Consider the following 12732-nt stretch of genomic DNA (forward strand, 5'->3'; position numbering starts at 1 on the left):
AGCTCAGGATAGACCAATGAGGAATATGTGAGAAAGAAAGTCCAACTTTGGAACTCAAATAGTGGTAGGAGGTGTAGACATCCCCATTTTGCTCCGCTTTAATCAATGAAGAGGTTAGTGTTTTTCTATCGGTTTTCTAGTGTTTTTCATTTTCGTGTCCTTCTCTTATGTTTCTTCAATCTTTCCGTCATGATATGCATATTTTCGCTAAGTGTTGAGAAGAGTTATTCATAAGAATCTAAACAAGAGAGAATTTGAACTTATTTGGTGGGCCGCATCGAACGTTTTGATTAGATTTGGATTAAGTCCAGCCCCACATTGTTTTTAAATGAAAAAATGAGTTTTTGAACTTATTCTGATCCAATAAAAGTGATTCAAGGGGTGCGGTCAACTAGTTCACATTGCAACCTGTTAGTTGAACGGTCGAGATCATCAAGTTGTCGCCCATCACATGAACGGTTTAGATCATCCTATGAAGTGGGGGCTGCTAGGGCATTTTCAATTTTAGTCCCAAAAGTGATTCGTCCATATAAATGGCACCCATTATATTTTTTGGAAAGTTTGATTAAATGGGTAGGAATATTTGGCCACATTCAACTGGGTCCACTACATGTTTGGAATTTGAGGGGAACATAAATTCATTCGATTTCAAGTGGGACCCACTTGGTGTTTATCATGATATAAGAGCAATCGAATCTAATTGGGATTTGTTTTCTAAATCAAGGTCCAACTTCTTAAGGGGTGTTTGGCATGGACAATGATACATGCTTGAAGTTTATAATAAAAAAAATAAAATAACCGACTTGCCCTTGGAAATGGACCCAGCTCTCGTTCTTAAAATTGGATTATTTTATGTGAGTCCTATTACAAGAATGGAGAAAATTATTGGTTTCCTTCTTCAAGTTGAAATAAATACTGTCATTGTGAATTGGATTAGAAATAGCACGTTGGCCCAAATTCCATAAAAAAGACAATCGGTCACTTTGGAAAGAAGAGTAGCTTATCTCATGATTTTAAAAGGGAAAGCAGCAACGTATGGAAAACTTTCTAACCCTCTATTTCTTGTCAATATAGTAAGTACTTTCTCTTTGTCTATCTCTCCTCGATATATGTAGAAAAGACTCACGTATTGAACTTTCTCTTCTAATATGGGCAGCCCTCTCTCTGGCTAAAGGAGCATTCCTTCCCTCTTCTAATATTGGCAGCCCTCTCTCATCCATAGATACCTACACAGCCCTTTCTCAGAGGCGGGGTGAAGGGAGGGACGTCCAACTTTCTTCCATCACACGATTTTTTGGAGCTCTCTCTCTCTCTCTCTCTCATCAAAGGCATATAAAAAAGAGGACTCTCATTAAAAAAAAGGAGAACCTAAGGCATTCGGTCAAGGAGTTGAGGGTTTTTCTCTTTCTCCTACCCAAAATTGATATACTCACTGCCTCTCTTGTCCCATTCCATAACCTAATAGCCCTCTCTCTTCCATATCCTTGATTTATCATTCCTACCTAGCCTCTACCTTCATCCATACATCCATATCTCTTAATCCCTTCATTACCAACAACATCCATATCCCTATTCTTCATCCCTTCATTACCACAAAGATTCATTCGGACATCACCCACCCATTGTGGCCGACCCACCATCTCCTAAAATCTTGTGGTGAAATCTTAATTTTGGTTTCTGAATTCTGAGGGGTGGAAATTCCAGGTGGTCGGACGACTTTATTGAACCAACTCCATTGGCCGAGACCCCCTTTTTGTATCCAATTTCGGCCGGCAGCTAGACACTTTACTGTTGGAAATTTTCCCAACAGTATTTTATTTAATTAAGCAATTAGAGACAAATTCCTTTTGGATGCAAGCTTGATTGTGGCCGAATCCTATTGAGGAACTTTTTGCAACCTAGTTTCAAACGGAGAACGTCTTTGCGGTTGAATTCTTTCAAAAAAGGTATGTTTATATTTTCAGGATTGCATGTTTAGGTTTTTATTTATTTATTATCCTTGCATTGTGTAGGTCTTTATAACATATTCTTTGCATGCTTTAATATTCAAGTTTTGTTTTATATGTCTTAAATCTAACTAGAAACTCGTTAGGAAAACTTGATTAGAATCAATTTTGAATCCGAAGCTCTAAAGATTTTCGAGCTCCTTTTGGGCAGAATCAATCTTCACAGATCAAACCCATCTCATTTTCGCAAAGACAAACCTATTTCAATATGACCCACTTTGATTCAACAAGCTCCATTGCCCAATTGATATCAACAGCCCCTTCCATTTTGGTAACGACAGCCCCATTGTAAACTGATAAATAAAGCCCAATTCCATTTGATATCTACAGCCCCCTTTTTGAATTGATAACAAAAACCCACTTTTGAAGCCAACTTAATAATACAATGAAACCCATGTCAATTAACATCCACCATAACAAAAACCCCACTTGATATTAAATGCACACAAGCCACTTGAATCACAAAATCTATTCCCAAACAGCCGATTAGAATGTAATAATCACAGCCATTAATTATTAAAAGACAAGAAAACAAAACGTGAGGGTGCCAATATCATTCTCGTCATAGTGCTAGCTGCTCATCTTTAAACCAATTTTTCGACCTCTAAACAGCAAAGTCGTGGAAAATGTTTAACTACAAGGTCGTAGATATTTTTGTGCTGTTTCCAACGAGTATTCGTACTTGATCAGAAGACGAGCGGTTAAAAAGTTATGGCCAAAATGGCTGCAGCACACCTTTAGGCATTTCCAGTTTAATGTTGTTGTCCTTTTGTTTGCAACACAATTTCGAACCACTAAACCACAGAGTCATAGAAAATAATAAACTACAAAGTTTTAGTCCTTTAAAAGATGTTTCCAACACATATTTTTGCTTTAAATTTGGGTAAGTGGTTAAAGAATTATAACAGTATTAGTGGGCTGTGATCACTGAATCTTTAAATAATTGAAGTTTGCCGTATTTGTGCATTTGTCGAACTAACCCATCTAAAATACATCAAACCTAAAAAGTCACCAATCTAAAATATGTCAGACTTAAAATCCATTAATCTAAAATATACAATGCCTAAAAGTCACAAATCTAAAATTTACCCATATAAAAAACCATCGCTCTAAATCCAGTAAAAGTCATTAACCAAAAGACCACTAAAAACCACAGGTGAAACTAAAACCTTCTAAATAAATAACCTAAAAGACACAAAAGACACCTAAATATCTTCAGATAATTAAAAGCTTCTAGAAAACTTTGAAAGACTCAACCAACCCAGAAGAATTGAAAATTCCTAAGCTTTGGATTCAGAATCCCGTAAGGACCTTTAGAACCAATTATGAACACTTATGTCGCGTTGTGTCCTAGGTTTTAGGGAGTCCTAGAGTTTGGAATCCAGCCTCATCACGGCCGTTTGCTACGGATAGCAACCGTGACATAGATTTAGTTACCCCACTTTTTCATAGGACGAGCCTAGTTACCTAGGATGTAGGTTAACCTGCATTAGTCTAAGGAACGTCATGCACTTAGCTAGGACCATATAGCATCTTAGATGAAGTCGTAGGATAATAAAATCTTCAACTTAAACTAAATAATTTCTCTTAAAACTGTTGAAACAGTCCTTCCAGTCTAGATTGGTGTCCTAGATGTCTTAGGCATATAGCTTAGTTTAGGTGCACCGAACTACGATCGACTCTGATTCCAATGAGGCTGGGATACGTAGGCAACTTGGATACTTGAGTGGCATACCAAGCCCGAGTCAGCTTCACACGTAAGTGGTGGGGTTTTGTATATTAATCCTTAAATTAAAAGTAATTAAATCACTTAGGACTTTCCATGAAATTAGAATTTTATGAGAACTTTCACTTAGATTGAATTCAAACAAATTCAGAAAATCAAGATACACATTTAGGAATTACATTGAAATTAGATCTTAGGATGCATGTCACGTAGTTCGCACATTAATATAGAGTTAAATGAGCTATTTAAAAGAAATTCAAAAGAGTTAACTTTCGGAATTGAAGACCGATTATCAGGCAGGAATGATGCATGTGGTGGTAACTCCCCATACCTTCCATTCTCGTAACCAGGTAACGAGTCTAGATTTCTGGTCAATTATGGGTCCTAGATCCCTCATCTAAGTGGCGACTCTGTCACTCTCTTTTGCATGGAATTCGGATTGCCTTAGTGATCCCAAGTTCACGGAAGATGAATTAAATCACACCTTGCTTGGCTTGGCGGCTTACCCCTGCCCTTATGGGTACTGGGTTGCATGTTTGTTTGTACCCTATGGCTTGGTTGCTGCCTGCTTGGTTGGGTAATTAAAATCAATAATAAAAAGCACACGCCAATCGCGTGGGTACGAGAGACCAAGAGAGAGCGTAGCGCATCGCGCGCTCGCGACCCTCTCGCGGGATCGGGTCCCACAGGAGGTCAAACTTCTTAAAGTCCTGGAAGATTACTTTTCTCCCAGAGATGACGCCTCACTTTTGAAAATAGGCAAATCGATCCATTGCCTTCTTATTGAGGAAGTGTTTGGTGGGGAAGACTTCCTCTTCAGGTTCATTCCTTGTTCTTTTGCCCTTCTATACGATGGATTCCTTGAAGTCGACATTCTAGGGTTAGGTTTTGTGAGAATGGTGAAGGAATCAAGAAGAAATGTGAGATTTTGATGTAGGATAATGGGAAATAGGTAGATGAGATGAGAAATGAGAGGGATCGAAGGATTTATGAAGGATATGAGGAGAAATGTGAAGAGAATGAGTTATGGGATGATTTGATGGAGAAGATAAGGAAAGAAGATGAGAAAATGAGAAATGGAGGAAGGGCAATAGATCAAACTCACTTAATACCCTTAATCTTGAAGCTTTGGCACCAAAAATCAATTTGGGGACGAAGAGGAGCAAAAACCCTAGGAGAGAAAGAACGTCGGAAGATAAGAAAATGACTCGCGAACGCCTTTTAAAACCTAGTTTTCAACCGTCGCGGTCTACCGGGCTCTAGCGGTCGCCCTCCGCGACTCGCCTGTCCCTTTTTTATTTTTCGTTTAGTTTCCTACCGTGGTCGCCCACTGAGGGTCGGTCGACCGCCACACCCCTGTTTTGGATTTTTCAATATCTCTCAAGGGGTTTTATGGTCTAACCCATTTTCTCCTATTTTTCTTGGGGTTATGGGATTCTAATGGGCATGTATACTTGATCCCAAGACTATGTGAGGACTCCTAAAGTCTATTTCTATATTTCTTACACTTAGGCTTATGTGATTGAGTGGACATATGTTTCCATGAAGATCATTGTGGATGTGATTTTGATGGATTTTGCTAGATACAAGATATGATACGCGTTTGATCTATGTCAAGCAAGATTTGACATATTAGTTCTTCTAGCTGTGGATGCTAAGTGCACAAGTGATGTGTTTTTGCACTTAGATGGATCTTTCTAAACGATTTTCAGTAAAGCAAATAATATAGTTTAAAAACAAATATAGAATTATTTTCTTTATAGACTATAGATAATGAATGATGTGATCATTAAGCTCATATGAACATAGATACGTTCTATTGAATCAAGTATAATTATATGTATCTAAGCTCAACTTTAAAATAATGTCTTTTAAGCACATGTATTCTAAATACAAAGAATACAACATTTGAAATATAGTATTTAGAGAGAATTCATATGATATAACAATGAAAGCACAACCCATTATATTAACATATTCTATGAATAGTTTCAATGGAGAATTTTAGAACCCAAATCACTTTGGTTCCAATCAAGTTTGTTTGCGAGATTGAATCTTTTCTTACCCAAACAAACTTATTTGATTTCACAAATCTAAGTTTACACCTAGATTTGATACCCCAATCTACCACAATATGAACAAGAATAAATATTGGTAGATGATGAGCAACTAGAACCACAAGAATACATATGAGAACATATGTGTCTATCTTTGTCTTCTTGTAATCTTTGGTTCTTTGAAGAGAGTTCTTTATTTACTAACTTTATCTCATTTAATTGATTTTCAAGACAGTCTATTTTATGAGATGAGCTAGTTTTAAGTTGTTCTTCATTTTCACAAACATGTTTATATTTTTCATTTAATTCAATGTTTGTGATTGCTAGGCTTTCATTTTCTTTTCCAATGATATTACATCTTTTAATTAAGTCATCATTTTTATTTATCAAAATATTACTTAGTTGACTTAAATTTTTATTTATTTTTAAGCTTTTATTAACTTCCAATTTCAAATTTTTAATTTGACTTTCCAAATCGAAAATTGAATGTTTGAAAGCATTTTCATTTGCAAAAGATTTTTGTAAAGTCTATTTTTGTTCTAAAATAATACTTTTATCATTTGTAAAGAGACAGACATTTCTCTAATAGAAATTTTCAAGATGTCCAAATATCTTTTGCATTTGTAGATGATGAAATTTTCTCAAAAGCATTAGGACATAGTCCACAACATATTATAATAATAGCTTTTGAGTTTAAAGAAAATAATTTTGAATCATTTTTTGTACATTTCGTTGGAATAGAAAATCTCCTTTTAATGACATCTAAGACGTCAAAATCAATGGATTTGAGATAGGCAAGCATTTTTACTTTCCAAGCTCTAAAATTCGTTCCATCAAAGAATGGAGGAATTAGAGTGGATTGACCTCTCTCGAAATCCAATTGGATTATCACGGATATTTTCTCTTGTAGATTTTAAAATTAAAAAATCTCTTTAAGAGCCTTTTGCTCTGATACCAAATGAAATGTAGGTATGACAATCCAAGATGGGGGGTGAATTGGTCAATTAAAACTTTTGGGCTTAATTAGTTAGATTATTAATTTACAAATTAAACACTAGTTAATCTAACCCCTGTTAAAATATTCAAGATGATGAAAGCTATGGATTAGATGTAACTTTAAGCATACATTCACTAACCCTTGTTCAATTAATACATAAACACAAGTTAGGTTAGAGATTATCAATCACCACAAGTGCAAGAGAAGAAGCAGAAGAGGAGCAACCACAAGGAACACACGATTTATAGTGGTTCGGTCTATCACAAGACCTACTCAACTCTTCCAAGTTTCACCTCCTTGGGAACTCCACTAAAGTTGAGATTTTTCAATAGGAGAATCTCCAAGCCCTACACCCAACTCCTCCAATCTCCAAAGGGGACAAACCCTTTTTGCACGAAGCCTTATCGAGGGGACACACCCTCTTACAACGATTCACTTTTGTTAACGGGCCGAATCGGAGACCCTCAAATACAAATGAAGAAATAGAAAAGGAAAAGAACTCTCTTGCCTCTTAGTAGGCGTATTACAAACATTAAAGCTCTCAAAACTCTCCAAGAAATAGATACAAATGTAAAGCCTATGAAGATCCTCCTGATAAAATGTGAAAATACAAGTTCAAAGAGGAACAACATTTGATTCAAAAGTTCAAGCTCACAAAGATAGGATTTGATCTCGCAAAAGGTTGTTTAGAAAGGTTTTTATGATGTATATATAGCCCATTTGAAAATATGACCGTTTGGGGGTAAAACTGTAATAAACTGGGTTGAAAAAGTCAACCGACAAAAGCCCCAACGGCACTTTTACCAGACCGGCGCGGTCGATCGGGCCACGGCGGCCGGCCGCCCCTATCGAGTACCTTTTTCTATTTTCAAAATTCAAATCGTCGCAGTCAACCGGCCCAATTGCTGTCGCCCGGCGAGGGCTACCTGTTTCTTAAAAAATTAAGCGCAAAACCTTTCTGAGGTCGATCGGCCCTTGGCGGTCGCCCGCCCAAAACCATGCTGGAATGGTTCTATTTTGACAGAACCATTTCCGCAGTCGCCCGGTGTAGACACCCCATTTTGACCGGACCCATTTCCCCAAAATCAGATAAAATCCCGAAGTTGAGTCGAGGTCCCAAATCGAATTCCCAAATTCCCGAAACCAAATCCAAACGCGAGAAAAATCCAAAATTTTATCCAATTCATCTTGTCCTTCAGTGGATATAAAGCTCCTGAAAAATTGTTACTACTCTAAGGAATACCCCTGCAAATTTTCAGAAAAATCGAACAAAATTTAGAGGAAAAGACAAGACAAGTTTGTCCCATTATCAATTGTGCTAAGCAGAAGAGGGGTCAATTATTGAAGCGGGGGTGTGCCACTACCAATACCCGTGTGCAAGCAAATAAAGGAGACAAAAAAAAAACAAGTGGGTTGTGCAAAAATCAGGGCAAGGGTGTGCTAATATCAGCATACCCTTTTCTTATTAAAGGGCCCATTCGATTAGGGTTTTAGGGGGAGAGAGGTATCTTCATCAAGAAGAAAAAGAAAAGAGGCAGAGAGCAGGGAAACGTGAGGGATTTACAGCTCTCAACTCCGAGCATTTCTCGGCCCCATCTTCGCCTCCACCACTTCCAAAGTTCAAGCCCCATCTCTTCTCCTCCATCCAACCACCATCAAACCCATTTTTTAAATTTTTAATTTTTCATTTGCAGCCACCACCATCTCCATTGATTCCGGAATCTAACCAAACCAACCCTACCCGAAATCCGGCCAAACCCATCCTCCCAAGCCATCATACCTTTACAACCATTAAAACCCTTGAATCACCTCCATTTACCCCACCCCAACTTCATTTCCACCGAGCACTTTTCTTTTCCTTTGCCATTGATTCCGGCAACCTTGCCGGAATCCGGCGACCCAAGACTAACCCCACTCCCATCTTCACCACTATCAGCCTCTCTTAAAGCCTCCACCATTGCAACCCATTTTTCTCAAACCCCATTTGCAATCCCCATTAAATTCGGCCATACCCACATTTCCCCACCGTCCTCTTCACCACCACCATCTCTACCCTCATCTCCTCCTTCTACCTCAAGCCAAACCCACTCCAACCCATATTTGTAAACCCCATTCCATTTCAGCTACCCTAAAAATCCACCTTCATTTCCAACACCAAAACCCAAACCACCATCTTCTCCGGCAATCCGGCCAAGCCGTTCATCTTCTCCATCCCACCAGTATCCAAACCCTCTGCCATCTCATTTTTTTTTTTAAAGTAAGAAGATCCCCATTTGGTTGAGCCAAAGAGAGAGAGAGAGAGAGAGAGAGAGAGAGAGAGAGAGAGAGAGAGTCACCTTCTTCTCTGGGCATTTAGCCGGAGCTCCAGCGGACCCGTCAAACTCATTTGGATTCTCCACTAACCAAATCCTCTTCCTCTTCCTCTTCCACCCTTCTTCTACCACCGCCTCCAACCACCACCTCCAAAACCGAAACCCATTTCCACCATTCCCTCTTCTTCACAGCCACCATTTTCTAATCCAAACCCACCTTCTTCTTCATAAACCCACTTCATTATCAGCTCCTCCGCCATCTCCAACCCAAAATCCGGCCAAGCCACCTCTCCATCTCAATCTCCACCATCATCTTCATCTCCCCTGCAATCTCTTTTATATTTCTTGATAGCCACCACTAAAACCAATCGTTTACATCAAACCCACTTGGATTTTCTCCCATCTGCAGCCACCTCAAACCCCAAATCTGGTTCTCTCTGACTCAGATCCGACGGTTCTCTGAAATATTTTTCATCCGCTGATCTTATCTGTGAAGCTTGCGTCATCATCTTCAATATTCCGTAGCTCGAGAAGCAACCAACCATAAGGAAATAGAGTAAACGAAGGAGGTAATTGCTATTGAAGTTTAATTTGGCTTTTTGATATTCTCATAATTGGTGTTCTATTTAATTTCCTAAGGCTGATTTGATAGTATGCGATCATCGCCTTGCCAGATTTAGAGTAATTCTCTCATAATCTGTTTATTTCCGCTTTCTAAGGGTTACGTGATAAGAAGTGGTCATCATCTTGGTTAGATTGATAGTAGTTCTTTTATAATGTGAAGTTTCTTTTCTCTAAAACCCATTTTGATGGAATAGAATCTTCTGGGAGGGAGGATCTGAAATTTTCTTTCATGGAGATTAGTCTCAAGGAATGATTTTTTTTTTCGTAACACCATGATAGATGAGGATCATTTCTTTCATCTGAAAGATGATCTTGTGATTTTACTTGGGTAAAATTTATGGCATGGTTAAAAAGAGAATGCAAATTCTGGGCTGCTCTTATGGTTTGGTAAAGTCTTGATGATTTCCTTGTTAAGATGTTAGAACAGAGAAGCAATCAAGGGTTGGATTACATAGCTTTATCTTAATTGCTGAGTATGTTGTGCTATTGAATGCTTTGAAATAGAAGAACAATCATGGATTTGATTGCATAGTTTTATCTTGATTCCATATAATGTTCTGTAAATTTCTTTTGGGAATTGATTACTTAGGTGATTTGGGCATATAGAGGTTATCAAATATTTGGTTACATAGTATTGTTGGTATTGGTAATTATGCATCTATAATGTAGTTGATGTCGATAATCATTGTATTCTAAAGGCAATGATTTGTTTCTAATATCCTTTTGGATATAGAGGATACTGAGCATATGTTGGTGTAGCATAATTGATGCTAATTCCCATGCTGCACCGAAGTAGTTGAGTGATTTTTCAGGTTTCTTTGGATTATAATAGTCATCAAATGCATATTATGGCAACGTAATCAATATCTTTGATTATGCTATTGTATTTCCTTTGGAGTGTTGTAGTCAACTCCATAACCATGTTTTCGTGTTAATGATTGCGTTGTTTGCATCCTAAAAGAGTTTATTCAGATCTTATTCTAAGTTTCTAGAATCCTCTCTTATACTTGGGATTTCTATCAGAGTGTGGGATTGTCGCTCATTTGAGCCATTGTCATCTATTGTCCGATCCCCCTTACCCTTCATGTTTCTTCCCCTTTATCCAGAGTTTCCTACGAGACTTAGACATCTCATATCTTTCGAAGCTATCACTTCTTATGGGGCTTCAGGGTTTCCTTCTCCTTGAGTTTATTCCTTCTTTTAGGGTTCGGGATTTCCCCTCTTTTCGGGCATATTCTTTGCACATTCCTCGGGATCCTATTCAAGTTTCGGGATCCCATCGATTTTGGTAACACTTCCTTGGGTTAAGGCGACGACGGACGGCAACCTCCTAAGCCAAAACTCCCCTTTCGATCAAAAGGGATAAAAATCATAAAAACTACAAAAACAATAAAAAACTTAAAAAACACAAAAGCATTTTTCGAAAAGCTGTTTTCGAACTACGTTGGCTTGATCCCTTTTCACAGGGTACGTAGGCAGCTTGTGACCGTCATCCCGAGTTCAGTCAAACTTTTTCAATAAAATCATTTAAACCCTTCAAAAAATCATTTAAACACAAAAAAAGAATCTTTCAATTCAAAACAAAAGCCAAAATGAGCAAGGATGGTGATTGCCAGGTCATTTGGAGCCTTCTTTTCATTCCATTTCCGATTTTGATCGTGGTTTTCCCGTTTTCATCTGTTTTTCGACGTTTTATCGGGTTTTGGGACAGACAACGACGTAGCGTGGCCCCTTCACAGGGATTGTCCTCGCTGAGCCCAACGATAGGCTATGACGATCGTGAGACTTGTCTGATCTTTAGCGGATCAGGATCGCTGAGCTTGATTCCTTAGAATCGCTCCCTGAGCCTATCGTATGTCCCATTTTCTTTTCCCTGGCATTTTTGGTTCTCGCATACCGTTGATTTTCAGATTCCTTTCTTTCCTTACTTCTTTTAGCTTATCACGTGTTTGTCTTTGGTTCCTTGTGTGTTTACTCTCAGCTTGCTTATTCCTTGTGTGTTTAGTTTCACATGCTTATTTACATGCTTAGCTGTAACATTTATCTGTTTACTTATCATGATCATATGCTTATCTGTAGATATTTACTGCTTTCCTGCTTATCAGATCTGCTATATTACTTGCTTAGATGTAGCTGTGCATGCGGATGTTACTGCTTTCCTAGATGTGATGGGTTAGGAGTAGATGCGGTGAGTTAGGATTTAGATGTTTATTTTCTTTTGCCCATCCCCGGGTCGTGCATGCTTAGATAGACGTTTTCTCGGGGATACTCGTTCCCATTTCATCTGATTTTTGCCCAAAACTCTTCAAACTTAATAATAAATGGCATAAGAGACTAGGTGCTCGTACTTGGGCGAATTGGGGGTGCTCTTCGGATCTTCCTCATTCATCACCAGGCACAGACTTTTGTATCTCTGGTTATCCGTTGCGATAGAGTATTGTATGGGATCCAGGGCCCATTTCCTTGGATGGCGAGTGTTCTTTGTTATAGGTACATCTTGGTTAGCGCTAGTCCCTGAATCAAGAAGTATCTCATTTTTATCGCCACACATGCTGTGAGTGACACCATTTCGAGAGTTCCTTGGTAGAGTTCTCCTTCACATTGTGGAGATCTTAGAGGATTGACGGGGATCTCGTATCCTTCGCTCACTGTCCTCAGGATCGGGGTCTACAGGCTGACGACTCTGCTGGGAACTTCTTGGAACATTGCCTAACTCTGTAAAAATGCAATTTTTACTAATTTTGAAGAAATATTGGGGTAAAATCAAAGTAAATGGGAATTTAATCGCTTAGAAATCCAGGGGCACCCACATAGGTGCGTAAAACAAGGGAATCACACACTGCACAGCATGCATTATTATTTATCTTTTTCCTTAATTTTTTTTATTATTGTTATAGGCTCCACGGGATAGATTTGGCGCTTATCAGATGGGATGCCATTACCCTGCTGGGCCGTTGAATCTATTTTCAAGCTATGCACCAGTGCTGCAGCCGTAAACACTAGGTGTACT

This window comes from Tasmannia lanceolata, unplaced genomic scaffold (genome assembly GCF_043159265.1).
Source record: "Tasmannia lanceolata isolate RefF3 unplaced genomic scaffold, GAP_Taslan_0.1 ptg000018l, whole genome shotgun sequence".
In the NCBI taxonomy this organism is placed as follows: domain Eukaryota; kingdom Viridiplantae; phylum Streptophyta; class Magnoliopsida; order Canellales; family Winteraceae; genus Tasmannia; species Tasmannia lanceolata.